The sequence below is a fragment of the Dermochelys coriacea genome, chromosome 1 (genome assembly GCF_009764565.3).
Source record: "Dermochelys coriacea isolate rDerCor1 chromosome 1, rDerCor1.pri.v4, whole genome shotgun sequence".
Classification (NCBI taxonomy): domain Eukaryota; kingdom Metazoa; phylum Chordata; order Testudines; family Dermochelyidae; genus Dermochelys; species Dermochelys coriacea.
Window position 1 is genome coordinate 294175964 of NC_050068.2, and position 24841 is coordinate 294200804.

Sequence of the window (24841 nt, forward strand, 5' to 3'; positions counted from 1 at the left end):
GTTAATAAAATATTTTTGTTACAAAAAATGAAAATGGATGGTTAGAGCTTTAGATTCTTCAAGGTGCTAAGCATTCCTTTGACACAATGAGTGGCCTCGACTTCATCTGTCAGAGATGTTGGCATCCTTTTGTCTGCGAGAGACAGTGGAAATTGCAGCCTATGATGTAGATGGTTTGCAATGTCTCATATGACTAAATAGTTCAATCCGAGATTTGCATGACCTCTGGCAGTTGTTGCAAATGTATGTATCATAAAACCCTCTCAAGAGCTGCACGGTTACTTTTGTAGTATCACATTCTACATGATTCCACTCTCACACTTCTAACCCCATTGTAGTTCATGAAGTTATACCACTGTATAATTGGTGTGAGAGCAGAATCAGGCCCCTTGTGTTTAATGCCTGCAATAGGGCATGCTGGCTGCTTAAGACAGGCCACTAGCCCAGGAAAGCTCTATTCCCAGTTCAGCCCAGAACAAAGGCACTCTGGAGGTTGTAGTTCCCAAAGGGACCATGAAAACTGTAGGCAATAGCCAGGAATTCTGGAAAAAAGGAGGGAGGAATATAATTAAACTCTGTGCCCAGGTAAGTAACGAGAAACCAGGGCAGGAGTAAGGCCTAATATAGACATCTCTGCTAACAGTGGCAGAGACTCTGTCTCTCTCTAGTAAAATGACCTGAAAAGAGGGCCTAAAAAGACAGCCAGGTGGGTGGGTAAAATACACTGAGAGGGAGGGATTTTATTTTGGCAGGTCTCACAGCTGTAGTTTGTGCTTGTGAGTTCCTTTCTGATGCTGAGGGCCACTGGGGGATGTTGGTGTGGTATTTTGGATGGGGGGAAGATTTCAGTGAGGGATGTGACCCAGAGAGAGAAAGAGAGAATGAGTGGATGAGATGCAGTTATACCTGGAGAAGGAGGAAAACTGATAGGCTCTTGATGGGGGGCTGTTGCCCAAGGATAAGACAGGGTAGATGTTTCAGATTTTTGTTACCCTAGAAGAGGAAACTCTTGATGTAGCTGTAAAACTAAATTAGTCTATTAAGAGTGGGAAACTGAGGCATACCTACTTTTGTATGATGGAAGGGTTGCAATGTCTTTCAGGGATTTCTCTTTCTTTCTTTGACCTTAGCCCTCCTACAGAGAAGGTACCAAACTGTCACTCCATATTGTAGGTTGCAGTACAAATTAACCCTTCTCTTTAGCTCCAATTTTGTGAATTGGCTGATGGGACTGTAGTAGAAAGAGAGAGCCTGTGACATGGGGCCTGATATAAGGCCTCAGGCCTGAACTAAAGTCAAGCCCGGCTGACATAAAGCAGAGTTAGCAAAAGTCAGGCCAAGTCAGGACCTGTCCTGTTACAAAGCAGATGCCTGCTTGCAGGCTCATTGTCCAATACATGAACTTGGCAAGAATAGGGCTGGTGTTGCAAAAACACACACACGTTCCTAAGTATTAGGCACAGAACACTCATGCAAACACATTCCAGAAGGGTTGTACTGAATCACACTCCCCAAAGATAAGGAGAACAGACTGACCCTTCCTAAAGATAAGATCAGGATGACAGTGTGATGGATAGAGATCTTTTGATCAAACCAACATATGCACAAGGTAATGGGTGGCAACAAACAATGTCAGGGGGCAATAATTAACTAGGTCAGCGGGGCAATATGTAACCTATTTGTATTGGTATATAATGTGGTGTCTGAGAGGGAGTGTCTTTGGCCAGCCTTGGGGCCAGTAGCTGAGCCACTTGCAGACACCGATCCGGGAAGCTAGGACCATGCTTCGTTGGCAGTAAAGCTGGCCGGGTGCCTTTACTGAAAACTGAGTCTGTGGATTTATTGGGCAGTCCAATCAAGGTCTGCTGTAACTGCTATTTGCACAGAGCTGGGATGGCACACTGAGAAAACACACACACACAGCCAAACATCTGACCATAGGGACAGTTGTGATAACACAGGAAACTTCATCTCTCCCCTTGAGACTGTATTTTGTGACATCTATGATATTCACAGCAAAGAGGGCTTTGCCCCTGTAATTTCCTCTCAAACCCATGCATTCCACTATGCAATACAGACCACTGTGACTGCTAGCAATGTCCAGCATTCCAACTGACCAGTTTGATTACCCAGTGATAGCACTATTTTCCTCAGTTTATATCCACTTCTTGAATTGCTGTAACTTTTATTATGAAGCTAATTACATTTTCCTACATAAATGTCTCAGACTGACTGCTTTTTCAGTCTGCTTAACCAGCTTTGCACAAGGAAACTAGGCCCTCGAGCCTAAAATTATGTACACTGCTTGCATTTTCATTGCATGCTGCTATTGCACAAGTAGTTCAGCCAGACTATGAAGCCAGATGTTAGTACATGCTGCTGATCTAAATCATCCATGCCAAGTTAGAAATGAATAACATGAGATCACTGTGGACAAATACACTACTTACCAAGAAGCAAAATATAATGCATTTTACGTGACAGGTAAAACACATCCTACAAGGCTTATTTCATATAGTGTAATTAACCCCTTCACATTTTCACACGATACTACAACCCTTCATCAAGGATTGGAGGTGAGGTATTAAGTAATATAAGGTTAAACACTATGAGAGTTTAGTTATGCTAAAAGACATAATATACAGCATTTGATCAACTGACTGGTTGTTACAAATTAATTGCATAATAATATCAGAGCTATTTATTTTACTTATTGCAGAAATTCCTGATCAAGAAAGCTACATTCATGTTTTATTATTATTCCTGTATTTTAAAAAATATAAATTAAACTGGAGTTAAGATTAAGGTTGAGTATGTATCAGTTATTTCATAGTAAAAACATTTCAGAGATGATGTAATTATCCCTAAAACAAGTTTTACAACTCCAGGAAATTCAAAGTTGAAGATAACCTTAAAAGAAATCCAAACCTACTAAGACAAGGAAATGCACATAAGGCACCCAAACACCTTTAACTCCATCCTGTATTGATGCTCTGCAATGACCAGACAATTATGATTAGTGCATAATTGTGTTTGTAGTCCCAGTGTAGATTAAAATAATTTGTAAAGACTCTTTCCCCCCCCCATTTTTCCTCCTTATTTTGTTACTACATGTATTTGGGTCAGGCTGGTGTGCAGCTGCATAACAATAACAAATATTTGTTCCTGAGACCATATTTACTCTTAAAATTAAAAAAGACATCACTTTGTCCTCATCAAACAGATCTTTAAAGACACGTGCTTTCAGGGGTGGATATTAAGGCTCTCTGGGGATTTGGATGTATCCATGCTGCTTCACACTTTTCAGGTTAGATATTTCCACCTCTCCACCAGTTTAGACAAGATATCTAAACTTAGACAGTCTAATCCCATGTAGCCAAGCCTATCATGAACAGATTGGTCCTCGTTCTCTTAGAGTGAGCCAGTACTGGCCTCATCAATCGTCTCTCTGCCCAGCCAGCATCAGAAAGTTTTAGAAAACTGACTTGTGGCTGTGCGAATTCTTGCTGCCCACTTTCATGGTGTGTGCCCTTCCCCATGCTGTAATAATCAGCCATCATCTTCATTCTAGACGTTTTCTCAGTCCTCCTCCCTTCCTACAACATGTCATAGTATCACTGACACACACCACGGCAGCATAGCTATCCTTTCTAACCACCATACTCCCCCAACATTTTTCCTTTGGTAATGTAACATGATATTGTGACAGGGCATGAGGACCATTAGGGGACCGCATATCTCCATAGTAACTCTTCAGTTCTGGCTTTCCAAGTTCCTCCTCTGAAGCAACTAGCAAATAACACCTGCTATTGGATTCTCCCCGCATAACCCTTGCCCTCAGGTTACAATATGATCTAACATTGTATATGCATCGTCTTAAGAACATAAGAACAGCCATGGTGGGTCAGATCAATGGCCTATCTAGCTCAGTATCCTGTCTTCCAACAGTGGCCAATGCCAGGTTGGGAATTCCCATTCAGAGGGAATGAACAGAACAGGTAATCATCAAATGATCCATCCCCAGTCAACCATTCCCAATTTCTGGCAAGTTTCTTCTTCACTGAGTTTTAATTTTGGTCTCTTTGATCTCTTAGAAAACCAGCCAGCAGTAATAATTCATAAGAGGTACCTCCTACTGTTGCTTCTCTGCTCTATTATGACTCACTATTGGTTGCTGTGTCCCACTGATCCTTGTGTTCACTCTAAATGCTGGCCTGAATTCTAATGGTTCATGATTAGTCCTCCCTGCCTGCTTTGACCAGTAAAGGCAAACATGAAATATGAAAACTAAGCCCAGAAATGTGGGCTGAGTGCTTTCAGTATCCAGGCAGTAACATGAACTGTTTACAATTATTATTATTTTGTGAACTCCTCTTATTCAGAATGCATCATTCTCTGACTTTGCAAATACCTGTGGTTTTGTGGCAACCCAGGGCACTGTTGATGTCACAGAATGCACAGAATTCACAGCATTCTTGAATATTTTAACAAAACTAGAAGTCTCAGAGAGAAATAAATTACCAATGAAACTAGAATCCTAACTGATTCAGAACTGACTCATGTATTCCTGTTAAATTCTGTTAAAATGTTTAAAGGGATGCATTAAGGATGTCAGTATTGCTCCTATTATAACATTTCCTGGGTCAAGTCTTAAAGGAAGGATATTCGCCCACATTTTTTACTCTACACTGATAAGTCTGTACTTTCCCCAACACTTGTAAGTCTGTAGTTTTCCCACTGAAATTATCATGATTTTGGCAAATCAATTTTGTCAATTTTGTGTAATTTTTAAATATAATAATGAAACTTCTGGCTCAATACTGGGTACCCCTGCTCTTTTGGACTGACCCAAAGGAAAAGCATTGGGTTATTATATATCATTCTAGGATGGGCAGGACTCAGGTTAGCATCTAGCCAGCAGAAGGATCTGTATGATCCAGAGTTACTGGGAAGAGGAAATAAAGGCACTATAAGGATTTTGGAGCAGGCACTGTGTCCAAAACAGCATATGGACCCCCTGTGCAGCAATGTGGCAGGGAGAGATCCTCAGTGTGACAGTCAGAAGATGCCTAGAACACCAGAAACTGAAGCCTAGGCCTGTGAGACCAAAGGCCTAGGACCCTATCTCCTCATAGAGAGGTGCACATAATGAAGCTACTTGGATCTTAAATCCAGGGAACTCTGAGAGGTTCACTTGTACTCTTTATTTGAATGTCCCCCAATCTACATCTACACTACAAACCACGGTGGCAGCACGGAGTGTATATGTAGCTACATGCTTTAGTGAAAAGCAGGCTGGGCCCACCTTGCTGTGGGTAGCTATGGATATCAGTGAAAGACTCTGACAGAAGGGTGGTAGTGGGGAATGGTTTCAAAAGCTCCCTGCTGCCAGAGCCTTTCACTGCAGCAAGGAAAGGCTCTGGCTCAGCCTTTCCCTGTTGCCTCCCTCCTGCCAGAGCCTTTTTCCCCACTGCCGGAGTTTCTCCCTGCTGTGAGGAAAGGCTCCTGCAATGATGGGCTGACAGAGCCTTTTCCTACTGCTGGAGTCTTTTACTGCAGCAGGGAAGGGCTCCAGCAGCAGAGAGTTGCTTTCCCCGCTGCCTTCCTTGCTGCTAGAGGAGAAATGTGCCAGCAGCAGGGAGCTGCCAGAGCATTTTCCTGTGGTGGGGAGCTGTGGGAGCTGATGGAGCCTTTCCTTGCTACCGACTCTCCCCCAGAGTGTGCATGTGAGTACATACCCACACCCTTCAGGCATCTCTTTACTCTATTTGTCTCCTAAGCCATATCTTACTGGCTACACAGCTAATTATACCTGTGTTGGGGAACTATGTGGGTATGTCCTCTACACGCTGCTGAAAGAAGTGTGCAGTGTAGACATACTTATTGTGGTGTAGTTTGGAAATTATCTACTTTCCTTTTACAGCTAATGTGTGAGAATCCTACCTAATAAGTTTGCTTCTTTTCTTTCCTGTCAACTGTAGTAAAGATTCCTCTTTTACTTTATAGTAGGACTCCACCAATGGAGAGAGTCTGTAGAGCCCAGTGCTTGGCATGCCCATAGTGCTTGTCACCAGCCTGTGGTACACAGAGCATCCTAACAAATAACTAGAAGAAATTGTGTACCACAGCAGTCAAACTGACACCCTGTAGTGGGCTCAGTAGAGGAACCTCTGCTCCCATATTATTACTATGACTTTTGTTGTTTATACAGATATCTTACAGACAAATGAAAACCACAGCCTCTGCCCTGAAGAATTTACAATCTCATGAGCACAATCTTGAATTTACAATAAAATGACCTAAAGATTATGTACAGCAGAGAAGAGGGGCAGGTGAGAGCTTCTAGGTTTACATTAAATACAATCATGTGCTCTTTTGTGTTTGCAGTGAATATATGCATCATGCTAGTTACAGTTTTATTCATACTTTTTATATACGTTTTTATTAATTTGATGCAGGAGCATCAGTCTGCATTGTGAAATGAGACAACTGAAAGAAGTAATATTTCAGGAGGTACTTGCAGAAGGAGAGAATAGTTGCACAGTGTGCAGGATGAGATGTAGAGGGCAGTACAGGAAAAAGTACAGAGGAACTTATATTAAAAGGATGTAAAGGAAGCATAAAGGGAAATAGAACAGAACTGGAAGACAGCAGGGCATGAGGGGGTGGCATGGTAAAAAATAAAAGAGCTCAGATATAAATAGGGTCAGAGATCCCTAGACATATGAAGGTGAATTTGAGGAGTTTGCTTTTGATGTAGCAGGAGAAGACCCAGTGAAAAAGGTAGTGTTTGGATTGGGGGAGGGGCTGGAGAGACACAATTAAAGAATGAGTAGACGATAAGGATAGCAGTGGCATTTTACAGAGACAAGAGGATGCAAGGTGAGAGTCAAGTAGGTCAAAGAATAAGAGGTTGAAGCGGTATAGACAGGAGATTAAAAAGTAACAGACAAAAGTATTTGCATGAAGGATAGAATTACTTTTTTAAAAACAATGTATATTTGTATATGTAAATCAGGCATACACGCAGGTGCTTGATAAGGATGCACAAATCTAGGATGTGAAGGGCAGGCTGAGGAGTTCTCTTTTCATAATGTTGAGCTTGAACTGTCAAACAAACATCCAAAAATTGATATCTTAGAGCTTTGAAACTGGAAGAGGAGGAAAAGCCAAGATAAAGATGTTGATTTGGGAGTCATCAGTGCACATATGATATATGTAGATAAAATACTCTTATAAGCACTAGACTGATCCCAAGAATGGATAAACATCACTCAGGAATAAGATAGAATCTTAAGAATAAGGGGCTACGTACAGAAACAGAGGCACACTGGTGGAGTGAGAGGTAGAAGAAACCAGCAAAGGAGACACTAAAGGATTTGCTAGAGAGTTCTCAGAAAGAGAATAAAGATGGAGTGGTTGACTATGTAAAAGAGCAGAGCGATTGAGGAGGTTAAAGATCATCCAGCTGGTAGGAATAGAAGGGAGCAAATAAGAGAAAAATAGGGCTTTAAAAACTCAAAGTGGGGGAAGCAACACTCCCACAACATGCTCCTCCCCTCCTTGAAAGCATACAGAAGCCTCTGGACTGTAACTTCATAGGATCAAGACTTTGTGGCTTAGTGAACAGTGGTGGTGGAGCAGGTGAACAGTAGTGTAATCCCAAGGGTATAATGGATATCTGCATTAGAGCTAATGTTGCTCTGTACAACACATACTTTTGCTCCATACTTGCACCCCCTTTTTTTCCCCACACAGGTGGAACCTGAATGTCACAGCCCATGCCTTCTCCTTAATCCTCAAACCTTTGCCGCTGAGGGAGTAGACATTTTCTGAGCTTTCTGTTCATCTTCAATAGGTTTATCTGTAGAAAGATATAGTATGGTTGTGATGCTCCCCATGGGGACCCAGGGCTGTCGGATATCTCCCCACAAACAGCCCTTAGTGTGAAGCAGCCTTGTCTGTGTATGCTGTGGATCAGCTCCCTGATTACACCAGCCTCTGGCAACACAAGCACTGCCTTCCAGGCCTCGCTCTCTCTGTACAGATAGCAATAGGCACACACCAACCCGAGTCCTCCAAGCATTCCCTGCCATGTTGAGCCCCTTATCCACTGAACACTCACTGAATGACTGAGCTATCAATGTGATGTGACCATGAAAAAGGCTAATATATTCCTAAATTGCATCAGGCGAGTTATTTCCAGTAGACAGGGAAGTGTTAGTACCATTATACAAGGCTCTATCAGAGACCTAGTCTGGACTAGAGTGTGCAGTTCTGGTCCCACACATTTAGGAAAGATGAATTCAAACTGGAATAAGTACAGAGAAGATCTGCTAGGATGATCTGAGGAATAGAAAACCTACCTTATGAGAGAAAACAAAGAGCCTGGCTTGTTAAGCCTAACCAAAAGAAGACTGATGGGAGATACGATTGCTCTCTATAAATACATCAGAGGGAAAAATACCAGGGAGGGAGAGGAGTTAAGCACCAATGTGAACACAAGAACAAATGGATATAAACTGGCCATCAACAAATTTAGCCTCGAAATTAGGTGAAGGTTTCTAACCATCAGAGGAGTGAAATTCTGGAAAAGTCTTCTAGGAGAAGCAGTGGGGGCAAAAAACCTAACTGGCTTCAAGACTGAGTTTGATGAATTTATAGAGAGGATGGTATGATGGGACTGCATAGGATGGCGACTGTCAGGAGCAAAAATCCCCAAGGGGTGGAGATGGGACACTAGATGGGGAGGGCTCTGAGTTACTACAGAGAATTCTTTCCCAGGTATCTGCCTAGTGGGTCTTGCTCACATGCTCAGGATTTAACTGATCATCATAGTTGGGGAACAGATCAGATTGGCAGAGACTCTGGGGGGCTTTTGCCTTCCTCTGCAACAAGGGGCACAGGTCACTTGCAGGTTTAAACTAGTGTAAATTATCAATTCTCTGTAATTTGAAGTCTTTAAACCATGATTTGAGGACTTCAAAAACCTCTGCTGAGATTGGGGTCTACTTAAGGAATGGGTGGATGGGGTTCTGTGGTCTGCAATGTGCAGAAGGTCAGACTAGATGATCACAATGGTCCCTTCTGACCTTAAAGTCCATGAGTCTATGAATTACCAGATCTGCTGTTCCCAAAGGAACAGTACATACCAGCCTGTAAGATTCAGTTTAGGACCACCAGCTTGCTTAACACCACAGCATTAAGAAATATTTATGGTGAAAACAAGAATAAGTTTATTATCAAAAAATTCAACATTCAAGTTAGCGTGAGTAAGACTATTGCAAACAAATGGTTACATGTAAATCAAAATCATGACACTTTTTCTAGAGAGTACACTTAACAAGTTACTCTCTTGTCTAAAGAAGTTCTCTGTCACCCAAAGTTCTCTTCACTGTTTTCAACCAAGCATGGTTCAGACCCCTTTTTCATGATGCAAACTTGTTGTCCTTTTCCTTCCTTAGTGCCTATGTGTCTTCTTTGTCCTCCCCCAAATATAGTCAAACAAACCTTTGAAGTGCTCCTACCACACAGCATTCCCTTCCCCCTGCTGTTCTTCTCTTCCTGCTAGATCTTTCTGAAGTCCCCACAATCCTTCATTTGCATTCAGTTTAGACTGTTGATAGGAAGCCCATTGTAAATGAGACAATACTCTATTTACATGCCAGCAGGTAGATGAATGAACCTTTCTTGTATGACAGAAATCCTGTTTTTCACTTTTGGTGGTGATCAATACCTACAGATTTTAAGACCATATTTTCAGTGTACATACATAACTCCTTTCATAGTATTTGTACATACATTTTACGATACCGATGACCAGTGTGACACCAGCTTTTATTTAAGACCTTTGGTGAACCAGAAGGCACATACCAGAATCAGGAGATTTCTGGAGCCACTCTACACCCCTTTCTCAATTGGCATTAAGAGGTTCTTGGGTTACAATGACCCTTCATACTCTTGCACCTGTGTCAGAGGTCCTCAACATTTTATTTTTAATATGATACAAAATTAACCAGCTAATAAAGGAGAAATTATTTATTATTCCCAAATATGAGTTAATATTGAAAGATTAGGTAAAGTGTTTCCTTGACTCAAGACAACTGTAAAATTAATCAAATGTAAAATATTTCTATAAGCTGTATATTGTAAAATGATAGTTAATAGATAAAAAGAAAAAATAAAGTGGTCAAATAAGAAATACTACTTTAAAAAACTCACCCCATTATTAGCTACACTGAATAAAAATGAGCTAGCTATGGGTAATCAGGCTGGGAGCAAAGTTCTTCAGTGACTCAAAGATTCTAGATATAATAACGGTTCAGTGTAGAGTCCTCCTGATGTTCTGCATGTGTTTAAGTGCTTTGCTGGATCACAGCCAGGCTGCTCAGCACCTTACAAGATGGAACTCTAGGGGTGCAATTTAGCTGGGTTAAAGATTGCATCCTCCTTTTGATCTCCTGTGTACAGATCAGCCACATTGTAGTTGGTAAACACGGTTTTTGACACAAGCAATGTCCATCTCCCCAAAAGAAGCAAGATGGTGGTACAGCTGGCCAGTGACAGAAGGAAACATACGCTGTTCCCTCTCCCAGGGTGGAAGAGCTTCTGCAGCCACTCATGCTGCCCAGGAGGAATTCTGAGTCAATGCAGCCCATCAAGTGTGGCCTGGCCTCCGGCTTTAAGCCACAAACTAGTCCTAGAGTTATAAATGCTTCTTAAGTAGATCACCTATTCCTTAAGTAGCTCTGTTGCCTATAGTTTGTGACGTTGCACTCTATATGATTTTATAAAAATATGCTAATGAGTGTGAATATAGTGTAACTGGGATATGCTTCATGCAAAAGGTCTCTTGTAAGGTATCATTACAAAGTTTACGAGTACATGTGGCACCTTGGAGACTAACAAATTTATTTGAGCATAAGCTTTCATGAGCTACAGCTCACTTCATTGGATTCATGAGCTACAGCTCCGGTGCAAGCTTATGCTCAAATAAATTTGTTAGTCTCTAAGGTGCCACAAGTCCTCCTTTTCTTTTTGCAGATACAGACTAACACAGCTGCTACTCTGATACATTACAAAGTTTATAATCTACTGAATGTGTTCATCCTATTTGTATGAATGAATCATTCTAGTATCTGAAACTGGAAATATAAAGACAGGTGTCAGAGTAGCAGCCATGTTAGTCTGTATCCGCAAAAAGAAAAGGAGTACTTGTGGCACCTTAGAGACTAATAAATTTATTTGAGCATAAGCTTTCGTGAGCTACATCCGATGAAGTGAGCTGAAGCTCACGAAAGCTTATGCTCAAATAAATTTGTTAGTCTCTAAGGTGCCACAAGTACTCCTTTTTTTTTTTTAGAACTATAACTCCAGGGACCTATTGTAATTATGCAACCTGTGAGCCATTAATGATGGTTTAGAATCTTGATGGCTCCCATTAACCAGGGCAATTGACTGTAGATGGCTCTGTTTTACTTGTAAGTCTTCTGGTATACTAGTGTGCTGGCAAGCGGGTAATGAAGTCTTACAGTGACATGTGATCATATCACCTGAACTGGAATCCATCTTTAACCTGGTGTTTTTCCATTGAGAAGGAAGGGTGGGTACCCAGAGAGGGACAGAGGATTTCCGCCGTATGCAAAAGATATACAAGTGGGTGGAACAGAACAAAGGGAACAGCCATCATGAGAAATTCCCTAGCTACCACCCGAGCTGGAACAAGGGCTGTATGAGGGGAAAGGATTTTGCCCAGACTAGGAAGGCGTCCCGTCTGTGAAAGAAACTTATTGAAACATCTCTGAGGGTGAGATTTTATCTGTATTCAGTTTTATTACTGTACTAGACATAGACTTGTATGTTTTATTTTATTTTGCTTGGTAATTCACTTTGTTCTGTCTGTTACTACTTGGAACCATTTAAATCCTACTTTCTATATTTAATAAAATCACTTTTTACTTATTAATTAACCCAGAGTATATATTAGTACCGGGGGGGGGGGGCGCAAACAGCTGTGCATACCTCTCAATCAATGTTATAGAGGGTGAACAATTTATGAGTTTACCCTGTATAAGCTTTAGATAGGGTAAAACAGATTTATTTGGGGTTTGGACACCATTAGGTGTTGGGCATCTGAGTGTTAAAGGCAGGAACACTTCTTAAGTTGCTTTCAATTAAGCCTGCAGTTTTGGGGCACATGGTTCAGACCCTGGGTCTGTGTTGGAGCAGACTGGCATGCCTGGTTCAGCAAGACAGGATGCTGGAGTCCCAAACTGGCAGGGAAAGCAGAAGCAGAAGTAGTCTTGGCACATCAGTTGGCAGCCCCGAGGGGGTTTCTGTGATCCAACCCGTCACACAGTTTTTGCAGGAAATTAATTTCACAGTTCTTTAAATGTCTTTCTGTTTTAGTAGTAGGGGAAGGTGTGTCTGTTGACAGTGCACCATAATGTTTCAGAGTTTTATAAACAGAACCTGATACAGCTGCTGATAGCTTCTCTCAACCTTCTTGCCCTTGAAGGAGAAAGTACTCCTTATAATCACATGATAAAATGCAAAAAGGCCTCTATTACAATACCACTGAGGGTATTGCTCTTAATTATTCTACATTCCTGTCATAGTGGGTTTGACCATCAACTGACTTCTGAAAAGGCCAAGCTATTTCAAATTTAAAGGTTTATTATTAGGAGAAATTGGCAATAAATAGTATTTCCAGTATAATTGAAATATATGCCTTTCCATTTATAATTAAAGGAATAATTTCATTAACAGGGTTTCTGTTTCATAGATATATAGCATGGTCTCTGTTTCATTCCTACTCTATTGCTCTTAATAGTGTTGAAGGGCATAAACAAATAGTAAATAAGCTCTTATTGTGTATCTGTTATCCTCTTGCAAGAATTTCATGCCATAGTGGCTAGTTTGTTGCCTAAAAGGTATAGAAGCCTCCAGCTTCCATCCAAGACACACCACACGATCCATTGTCTACAGCCAAGCTCTAAGATACAACCACATTTGCTCCAATTCCTCAGACAGAGACAAACACCTACAAGATCTCTATCAAGCATTCTTACAACTACAATACCCACCTTCTGAAGCGAAAAGACAGATTGACAGAGGCAGAAGAGTACCCAGAAGTCACCTACTACAGGACAGGCCCAACAAAGAAAACAACAGAACGCCACTAGCCGTCACCTTCAGCCCCCAACTAAAACCTTTCCAATGCATCATCAGAGATCTACAACCTATCCTGAAAGACGATCCCTCACTCTCACAGATCTTGGGAGACAGACCAGTCCTCGCTTACAGACAGCCCTCCAACCTGAAGCAAATACTCACCAGCAACCACACACCAAAACACTAACCCAGGAACCTATCCTTGCAACAAAGCCCGATGCCAATTCTGTCCACATATCTATTTGAGTGACACCATCATAGGACCTAATCACATCAGCCACGCCATCAGGGGCTCGTTCACCTGCACATCTACCAATGTGATACATGCCATCATGTGCCAGCAATGCCCCTCTGCCATGTACATTGGTCAAACCAGATAGTCTCTACGCAAAAGAATAAATGGACACAAATCTGACATCAGGATCATAACATTCAAAAACCAGTAGGAGAACACTTCAGCCTCTCTGGTCACTCAGCAACAGACTTAAAGGTGGAAATTTTGCAACAGAAAATCTTCAGAAACAGACTCCAACAAGAAACTGCTGAACTGGAATTAATTTGCAAACTAGATACCATTAACTCAGACTTGAATAGAGACTGGGAATGGATGGGTCATTACACAAATTGAATCTATTTCACCATGTTAAGTATCCTCACACCTTCTTGTCAACTGTCTGAAATGGGCTATCTTGATCATCACTACAAAAGTTTTTTTTTCCTCCTGCTGATAATAGCTCATCTTAATTAATTAGCCTCTTAGAGTTGGTATGGCAACTTCCACTTTTTCATGTTCTCTGAATGTATATATATGTTCCATTCTATGAATCTGACAAAGTGGGCTGTAGCCCACGAAAGTTTATGCTCAAATAAATGTGTTAGTCTCTAAGGTGGCACAAGTACTCCTGTTTTTTTTAAAAAGGTATAGGACATACTTTTCATAAACAACTAACCATCCTTGTCCATGTTATGGACTCAATCCTGTAATTCTTCTACCTTGCTGTTTTTAAGCATCCCATTACATTTTTAATTAAAATACTGACCAATGGTTAACCACACAGAAACTACTGTGTGCCAGTGTAGGCCTGACCTGGCATTCTTTGTGCCCTCAACCTTCCAGTCCCACTCGTGGGCCTCCAAAAAACTATTTTCATTGTAACTCCCTAAGTAAACGGATGCTATCTGGTCAAATTTGACCCACAATTTACTATTTGTAAATGGACTTTTACAAAACCAAAAAACTAGGAGAAATGCTGCCTGGCACTTTCTCCCATAATGGAAATGTTTTAAAATAAACTACTAAAGATCTATTTCCCTGTGGTACCCAACTTTGTAAAAAGTTTTGGTTTTTTTTTTTTTAATAAAGCTTATGTGATCTGACAGAGCTCACATTTGTTGGCTCCAAAGCCTGCTATAAGGGGCCTGTGTTCTCTTGGGCTTTCTCAGGGTGGCTTGACATATCTTGGGTGGCTAGTTGCAGGCTGTTAATTTTTGCTGGGTTCTTAATTGTCAAGTTGGCAGTTTGTAATATTAATGGGATATATTGTAAAATGCCTCTCAGCAGAAAAATCTTTTGTCTTGATATTAGTTAGTTAGAAAAAAAAGTTTTCATTTCCTTTGAAAATTTTCCCCTATTTTTGAAAGAAAATAAATCTAAACAAAGTTTTTCTAAATGAAATATTTTGAAAAAAAAAATCATTTTGAATGTTTATGTTTTTTTTTCTCCTCTCACCATTATTTCTTCCCTTCATTTTCCACTAGAAAAGTGAGGGGAAAGGCTATATATAATTTTTAAGTTGGGTTTTACTTTTCTCACACTTTTACAGTGGAAAAAAATTTAAAACTGTGCAAAAGTGTCTTTCCCTTAATTTCACTTTTTACAAGATTTTCCAGTGGGGAAAGTTAAGGGGCGGGGTGGAGAAAAAAAAACACCTTTCTGTAACGTGTGGCAAATTGCCAGCACTATTTTGATAGGTCTCGCACTTTCTCTTCTTAGGGGGGTTCAGGGCACCATTTCTCACCCCTGAACTGGGGTATTAATTGCCCCACTAGTATCCTAGAGGAGGGGAGCAGAGAGGGAGGGACCTGGGCCCACCCTCTACTCCAGGTCCCAGCCCAGGGGCCCTAGGGATAACAGTAAACCGCTTGAATTAGTGGTTCCTTCGCCTGGGCTACTTCCCTCTCCTGCCCTTCAGCTTGTGGGGCTTCCTGCCCTCCCTCTGCACAAACCAGGTATCCCTTTACCAAGGGTCTTGGTCTTCTAAGCCCACCGCAGCACTTCTCCAAACTCTCCTCTGCTTCCCTCTAAACTGCTCTCTGCTCCAAGGTCAATCCACTCTGCTTCAACTCCTTCCCTTGTCTGATTGAAGCAGAGGGGTTTTATCAGGTGACTGGCTTCAGGTGCTCTAATTAATCTATAGCAAACTTTCTTCCCTCTGCAGGGAATAAGGCTTCCTTCTAACACTCTCCTGCTGCCCTCTGGCCATGCTGTATCACATATCCCACCCACCACTCAACACCACAGGGTTGGGCTACTTGGGACAAGAAGCAGTGCTGTCGTAATAGGCTATCAGCATTGCCATGTTGGCTTCCAGCCCTGTGCTGTACCCAGAAATGGAAAAGCTGCACTGATAGGAACCACCTAGTCACTCTTATGTCCTCTCTACACCAACACCAATCCACTCTGCTTCAACTCCTTCCCTTGTCTGATTGAAGCAGGAGGGTTTTATCAGGTGACTGGCTTCAGGTGCTCTAATTGGCTTCAGGTGCTTTAATTGGCTTCAGGTGCTTTAATTAATCTGTAGCAAACTTTCTTCCCTCTACAGGGAATAAGGCTCCCTTCTAACACTCTCCTGCTGCCCTCTGGCCATGCTGTATCACAAACCTTATTATTTACATCTCCCATCCCTCTTTAACTTTTTATCAGCCCTAATATTTATTTTAGTTTTGCATAGGAACTTAGAATTTTAATTGTTGCTTTTAATACACCTAATTAAATTAAATAATACATGAGAACCAAAGAGTAACACTGATTTGAAATGCCTCTAAATAAAAATGAAACTGACCAATTCATTTTGATTGCCCAAGCAGAGAGAAACAAATAAATTAAACTTTTCCGTACCCCCGAGTTCTTATTATTAAAGTGCTTGAGCCCAGTCCTGGGGTCCTTACTCATCCCTGGTATATACTACAAACTTATGTCAGTGTAACTACATAACTCAAAGGTGTGGAAAATCCACACCCGACTGAGTAATGCAGTTATAATAACCAAACTCCCAGTGTAGACACTGCTATGTCGATGGGAGGGCTTCTCCTGTCAACATAGCTACTGTCTCTCAGGAAGATGGAGAACTTATGCTAATGGAAGAAACTTTCCCATCAACATAGGTAGTGTCTTCACTAAATACTACAGCGTGACAACTGCACCGGTGCAGCTGCAGCACTGCAAGTGTAGACAAGTCCTGAGACAAACTCTGACTTTAATAGTAATTTTACCTGAAAAGGACTGGAAGAGTCAGACCCTTTATTTAAAACAAAGATACTATCTACTATGAATATAGGTTTCAGAGTAGCAGCCGTGTTAGTCTGTATTCGCAAAAAGAAAAGGAGTACTTGTGGCACTTTAGAGACTAACAAATTTATTAGAGCATAAGCTTTCGTGAGCTACAGCTCACTTCATCGGATGCATTTGGTGGAAAAAACAGAGGAGAGATTTATATACACACACACAGAGAACATGAAACAATGGGTTTATCATACACACTGTAAGGAGAGGTTTCAGAGTAGCAGCCGTGTTAGTCTGTATTCGCAAAAAGAAAAGGAGTACTTGTGGCACCTTAGAGACTAACAAATTTATTAGAGCATAAGCTTTCGTGAGCTACAGCTCACTTCATCGGATGCATTTGGTGGAAAAAACAGAGGAGAGATTTATATACACACACACAGAGAACATGAAACAATGGGTTTATCATACACACTGTAAGGAGAGTGATCACTTAAGATAAGCCATCACCCACAGCAGGGGGGGGAAAGGAGGAAAACCTTCCATGGTGACAAGCAGGTAGGCTAATTCCAGCAGTTAACAAGAATATCAGAGGAACAGTGGGGGGTGGGGTGGGGGGAGAAATACCATGGGGAAATAGTTTTACTTTGTGTAATGACTCATCCATTCCCAGTCTCTATTCAAGCCTAAGTTAATTGTATCCAGTTTGCAAATTAATTCCAATTCAGCAGTCTCTCGTTGGAGTCTGTTTTTGAAGCTTTTTTGTTGAAGTATAGCCACTCTTAGGTCTGTGATCGAGTGACCAGAGAGATTGAAGTGTTCTCCAACTGGTTTTTGAATGTTATAATTCTTGACGTCTGATTTGTGTCCATTCATTCTTTTACGTAGAGACTGTCCAGTTTGGCCAATGTACATGGCAGAGGGGCATTGCTGGCACATGATGGCATATATCACATTGGTAGATGCGCAGGTGAACGAGCCTCTGATAGTGTGGCTGATGTGATTAGGCCCTATGATGGTGTCCCCTGAATAGATATGTGGACAGAGTTGGCAACGGGCTTTGTTGCAAGGATAGGTTCCTGGGTTAGTGGTTCTGTTGTGTGGTGTGTGGTTGCTGGTGAGTATTTGCTTCAGATTGGGGGGCTGTCTGTAAGCAAGGACTGGTCTATCTCCCAAGATCTGCGAGAGCGATGGCTCGTCCTTCAGGATAGGTTGTAGATCCTTGATGATGCGTTGGAGAGGTTTTAGTTGGGGGCTGAAGGTGATGGCTAGTGGCGTTCTGTTGTTTTCTTTGTTGGGCCTGTCCTGTAGTAGGTGACTTCTGGGTACTCTTCTGGCTCTGTCAATCTGTTTCTTCACTTCAGCAGGTGGGTATTGTAGTTGTAGGAATGCATGATAGAGATCTTGTAGGTGTTTGTCTCTGTCTGAGGGGTTGGAGCAAATGCGGTTATATCGTAGCGCTTGGCTGTAGACAATGGATCGAGTGGTATGATCTGGATGAAAGCTAGAGGCATGTAGGTAGGAATAGCGGTCAGTAGGTTTCCGATATAGGGTGGTGTTTATGTGACCATCGCTTATTAGCACCGTAGTGTCCAGGAAGTGGATCTCTTGTGTGGACTGGTCCAGGCTGAGGTTGATGGTGGGATGGAAATTGTTGAAATCATGGTGGAATTCCTCAAGAGCTTCTTTTCCATGGGTCCAGATGATGAAGATGTCATCAATGTAGCGCAAGTAGAGTAGGGGCATTAGGGGACGAGAGCTGAGGAAGCGTTGTTCTAAGTCAGCCATAAAAATGTTGGCATACTGTGGGGCCATGCGGGTACCCATCGCAGTGCCGCTGATTTGAAGGTATACATTGTCACCAAATGTGAAATAGTTATGGGTCAGGACAAAGTCACAAAGTTCTGCCACCAGGTTAGCCGTGACAGTATCGGGGATACTGTTCCTGACGGCTTGTAGTCCATCTTTGTGTGGAATGTTGGTGTAGAGGGCTTCTACATCCATAGTGGCTAGGATGGTGTTTTTAGGAAGATCACCAATGGACTGTAGTTTCCTCAGGAAATCGGTGGTGTCTCGAAGATAGCTGGGAGTGCTGGTAACGAAGGGCCTGAGGAGGGAGTCTACATAGCCAGACAATCCTGCTGTCAGGGTGCCAATGCCTGAGATGATGGGGCGTCCAGGATTTCCAGGTTTATGGATCTTGGGTAGCAGATAGAATACCCCAGGTCGGGGCTCCAGGGGTGTGTCTGTGCGGATTTGTTCTTGTGCTTTTTCAGGGAGTTTCTTGAGCAAATGCTGTAGTTTCTTTTGGTAACTCTCAGTGGGATCAGAGGGTAATGGCTTGTAGAAAGTGGTGTTGGAGAGCTGCCTCGTAGCCTCTTGTTCATACTCCGACCTATTCATGATGACGACAGCACCTCCTTTGTCAGCCTTTTTGATTATGATGTCAGAGTTGTTTCTGAGGCTGTGGATGGCACTGTGTTCTGCATGGCTGAGGTTATGGGGTAAGCGATGCTGCTTTTCCACAATTTCAGCTCGTGCACGTCGGCGGAAGCAGTCTATGTAGAAATCCAGGCTGCTGTTTCGACCTTCAGGAGGAGTCCACCCAGAATCCTTCTTTTTGTAGTGTTGGCAGGAAGGTCTCTGTGGGTTAATATGTTGGTCAGAGGTGTGTTGGAAATATTCCTTGAGTCTGAGACGTCGAAAATAGGATTCTAGGTCACCACAGAACTGTATCATGTTCGTGGGGGTGGAGGGGCAAAAGGACAGATAGACAGAGCCAGAAGAGTACCCAGAAGTCACCTACTACAGGACAGGCCCAACAAAGAAAACAACAGAACGCCACTAGCCATCACCTTCAGCCCCCAACTAAAACCTCTCCAACGCATCATCAAGGATCTACAACCTATCCTGAAGGACGAGCCATCGCTCTCGCAGATCTTGGGAGATAGACCAGTCCTTGCTTACAGACAGCCCCCCAATCTGAAGCAAATACTCACCAGCAACCACACACCACACAACAGAACCACTAACCCAGGAACCTATCCTTGCAACAAAGCCCGTTGCCAACTCTGTCCACATATCTATTCAGGGGATACCATCATAGGGCCTAATCACATCAGCCACACTATCAGAGGCTCGTTCACCTGCGCATCTACCAATGTGATATATGCCATCATGTGCCAGCAATGCCCCTCTGCCATGTACATTGGCCAAACTGGACAGTCTCTACGTAAAAGAATGAATGGACACAAATCAGACGTCAAGAATTATAACATTCAAAAACCAGTTGGAGAACACTTCAATCTCTCTGGTCACTCGATCACAGACCTAAGAGTGGCTATACTTCAACAAAAAAGCTTCAAAAACAGACTCCAAGGAGAGACTGCTGAATTGGAATTAATTTGCAAATTGGATACAATTAACTTAGGCTTGAATAGAGACTGGGAATGGATGAGTCATTACACAAAGTAAAACTATTTCCCCATGGTATTTCTCCCTCCCAACCCACCCCCCACTGTTCCTCTGATATTCTTGTTAACTGCTGGAATTAGCCTACCTGCTTGTCACCATGAAAGGTTTTCCTCCTTCCCCCCCCTGCTGTTGGTGATGGCTTATCTTAAGTGATCACTCTCCTTACAGTGTGTATGATAAACCCATTGTTTCATGTTCTCTGTGTGTGTGTATATAAATCTCTCCTCTGTTTTTTCCACCAAATGCATCCGATGAAGTGAGCTGTAGCTCACGAAAGCTTATGCTCTAATAAATTTGTTAGTCTCTAAGGTGCCACAAGTACTCCTTTTCTTTTTACTATGAATATAGTTATCTATACCATGGCAATCAATATAGTATTTGAGTACTGTATGCAAGATATAATTATGAAGTTAAAAGGGGATTACAAAATACTACTGTTTTAAGTTGCAATATTGTCAGAAGAAAGAAAAGGAGTACTTGTGGCACCTTAGAGACTAACAAATTTATTTGAGCATAAGCTTTCGTGAGCTACAGCTCACTTCATCGGATGCATTTGGTGGAAAATCTCTCTGTATTTTCCACCAAATGCATCCGATGAAGTGAGCTGTAGCTCACGAAAGCTTATGCTCAAATAAATTTGTTAGTCTCTAAGGTGCCACAAGTACTCCTTTTCTTTTTGCGAATACAGACTAACACGGCTGCTACTCTGAAACCTGTCAATATTGTCAGTGTCACTTTGGAGCTATGCAAAAAAAACAAACCAAAAAACCAAAGCTGCAACTGAATAGTGCTGTAATTTTGCAGTGTACTTGTAGCCAGGTTGATCCCAGAATATTATAGAGACCAGGTGGTAGAGGTAACACCTTTTTTTGGACCAACTTCTGTTGGAGAGACAAATTGTCTAGCCACACTCCATTGCTCTTCAGGTCTGGGAAAGGTACTCCCAGATTCACAACAAAATGCAAGGTGGAACAGATTGTTTAGCATAAGTAGTTAGCACATATTGTAAGGGACCATGCATGGTAGAGTGGCCCATTAACACCTTTGCAGTCATAGGACAAAGGGGGTGGGGGGGGGGGTTAGTGAGTTACAGAGTGTTGTAATAAGCAATAAATCCAGTCTCTCTGTTCAGTCTAATTGTGTTTAGCTGAGTAAAGAATTTAGGTTCCTAGGCTCGTCTTTTGAATGTGAGGGTTTTCTTTGAGGACCTATCAATCCCCTTTTAACTTCATAATTATATTTTGCATATTCACACCCTTGGCTAACTTCATAGTAGTTTATACTGACATCTTGCAGTGTAAACCCTGGCATAGGCTATGTCTACACTATCCAGCTTTTAGTGAAATGGCTGTGCCGCTAAAAGGTGCACAGTGTAGCCGCTGTTCGTTGGCACTGACAAAAAACTTCCACCCCCAATAAGCAGCATTAGCATTGTCAGCAGGAGAGCGCTCCTGCCAACAAAGCGCTGTTCACACAAGTGCTTGTCATAGACAAAACTTTTGTCTTTCGGGGGCGTGTGTTTTTTTAACCTCTGAGCGACAAAAGTTTTGTCTTTCACTTGCCCGTGTATACAAAGCCATAAATCCATTAGGGGAAGAGGTTATAGTTAGGGCCCTGCCAAATTCACAGCTATGAAATCTGATCTCTCTCATGATATCTGGCTATTGTGGGCATGTGTTTTTTTAACCTCTGAGCGACAAAAGTTTTGTCTTTCACTTGCCCGTGTAGACAAAGCCATAAATCTATTAGGGGAAGAGGTTATAGTAGGGCCCTGTCGAATTCACAGCTGTGAAATCTGATCTCTAGCGTGATATCTGGCTATTGTACGGGAAGAGTGTCTGATCTCCTCTGTGCTACTCAGGGCGTCCCTGCTGGGGGCTCCTACTGCGTGCCGGGCCCCAGCTTCTAGTTCTGGCTTGGTTGGGGAAGGACAGGACTTCTTCTTCCCCTGCAGGGGCCGCTCCTCCAGCCAGGTCAGACCCACATCTCAGAACCTCCCCTGGCTGCAAGAAACTCCGTGGCTGCGCTGCCTTCAGAGCCAAGCTCAGCTCAGCTCTGAAGGCAGCACTCCCGCCAGCAGCAGCGCAGAAGTAAAGGTGGCAATCCCGTGATCCCCCTGCAATAGCTTTGCAACCCCCCCATGCTCTCTTTTGGGTCTGGATCCACATGGTTATGACACAATGAAACTTCAGATGTAAACATCTGAAACCAGAATATTTACTATTTTTAAAATCCTGAGAGCGTGAAATTGACCAAAATGGACTGTGAATTTGGTAGAGTCCTAGTTACAGTAGTCAAACACTACATTGATGGATATGGTATATTCATAGTAGATAACATCTTTTTTTAAAAAATAAAAAAGTGTAATGCTAGTTTCACAACATTATAATTAACTGTCTTACTTTTGCATAGTGTTCCGATAACCATTGAAGTTACCTATATTTTCAGTTTTATATTTTGATACATTTACAGCTAGCTCCTCAGCTGGTGTAATTCAGCATCTTTCTATTGACCTCAAAGGAACTGTGTTATACTACCTGAGGAGCTGGCTCTAAGGCCCTAATCCTGCACTAGGGAAGTCAATGGGAGATTCAGCATCAGACTTTCTGTCTCTAAACTGTTATAATATGGATTTCACAAAGACAACCCTAACAATCATCTTCATGAAAAACTCAGTCAACATTTTGCCTTAAATTGTGTGTAAACAGCTATTTGAAAATTACAGGTGCATTAACTATTAGCAAAAAAAAATTAATTACTTTTTTACATAATGAATAAAAAGTTGAAAACTGCTGTCACACATGCTTCACTCAAAACCAGTCTATTAATTTTAAAATGCCTGGAGCTAAAACTAGTGGTGGGAGACAATTTCATTAAAACAGACTCATATTGTTTGCTTTGAAGAAACCTATAGTCCCTTATTTTAAAAAAGTTTTAAATGAACTGAATGTGTAACTGCCCAATGTTGCTCAGTGTCCTGCATTTCACTCGCTATTTCTGTTTTATTGTGTTTTGTATTCTGTTTTATGCCAGAGACAGATTTTATTATTGCTGTCTTCCCAAAACCCTCATAAAAATAAAGATGCTTATCTCAAGAGCCCATCCCAGTAAGACCTTTTAAGTGAATAAGTTAAAATGATTGTTTGCAGTGTAGGTCCAATAAAAGATATTATCTATCTTGTTTCTTTAAAATGTTTGCACACTTTGAAGATGTACAGAGTTGATCCTCTTTGCCATCCTGGATTCTGGTCTTCCCTTCTCCACACTTGCACAAAAATCATCTTATTATACTTGCCTGCTGATTCAACCATGTCCAAATCCTTTTACTGGCCCCTCTCATCTTTTCCACAGTAGATGAAAGCTCACTCCTGCCTCTGTAACTTATTTCATATGTCCACTAATTCTGAAGCCCCTTTCCTGACCATATCTGCAGTGCTATTTCCCTTTTCATCAAGTTCCTCTTCACCAGACTCATCTTCAATAAACACTTTCTCTTCACAGAAGTATTAACAAAATATACAAAGAAAAGTATCTGAACAAGGAATGTGTGAGTGCCACCACTCAACTATGCTATTTTTTGTTATAACTCTTTGAGACAGGATCCTCTTCTTCATACTTGTCTTTATAGTGGTGTTATATAAGGAAATCATCATAATATTTTAGCATTACACAATATTCTGTATAACACTGGATTGTTACCTTTAATTGCTCAGTTAGTTTCAAACTACTAGATAAATCCATACAAGTTATCTGTTATCATTAAGCAAAGGTAAAAGAAAATAGAAAGTGATACATTACCTGGAACAGGGCTGCTGTCCAAGCTAATAATCTAGTCTTGATAGCTATAGGGACTTCAGATAGTCTGAGCATTTAAAGACTCTTTGTAGTCCTGATTGGTTTACGACAACACAATGTTTTTATTGTTTATTTCTAACAACCAATTGCCAAAGGAACAGGCATCTCAAATTACATACATGTATGAAGTTATGATGCTTCCGTCTCAATGCTATTTCATAAGAGGGAAAGTTACACAGTAAAACTGTTGTTCTTCCCTAATACTTATACAAGTCCACCTAGGATCTCTCATAAAGCTTCTTCATCTACTACAGTGGATTTTTCTGATTGTCACCATGTATCTTAAAATTTATGAAAATCTACCTTTTATAAATTCTTCATGTTGCATGAACAGCAATAGTTTTAAAAACATGGAAAAAATTCAGACAAGAATCCAACATGAACATCCACATTTAGGGGCAACTAGGGTTTTCAGTCTATTGGTAATGTTAATAGGAGTTCCACAAGCAGAGCTCATGGGTCTTTTATGTCACTTAAGAAGAAGTACAATGAGTGAAAATTATTACTAGTTATTATTTCAGTTGACAGATCAAACAAACATTAAAGCCAACTATGCAGTAAATATCACATGCATACTCTTGAAAACATGAAATAGACATTCATATTGCAACAACCATATGTTACCAAAACGTAATTTTTCTGATGTACACGAAATTATCCAGCAATTAACTACAAATATGGATTATATTTCACAGATTTCTTTAGTCAGATTCATTCACAGACATACTAAAATTTCACATTAGGTTTTATAATATAATTAGAACATTATATGTGTTAATAACCACTATTATCTCCTGCATTAATTAAAAAGATATCTTTCCACATGTATACTACAGATTT

General features: G+C 41.4%; 1 protein-coding gene across 2 annotated transcripts in view; it reads right to left on the minus strand.

Annotated features, from left to right (window-relative positions):
* SLC16A7 (solute carrier family 16 member 7) overlaps positions 1 to 24841 on the minus strand; it is a 153617-nt gene that overhangs the window by 106082 nt on the left and 22694 nt on the right. The window contains exon 1 of one of the 2 annotated variants that reach the window (XM_038387200.2): positions 23945 to 24010. The exons of the other annotated variant lie outside the window; for it this stretch is intronic. The gene's annotated coding sequence lies outside the window, so the exon portion shown is untranslated. Of the gene's footprint in view, positions 1 to 23944; positions 24011 to 24841 lie in introns of those variants that run through there. 2 annotated transcript variants of the gene reach the window in all.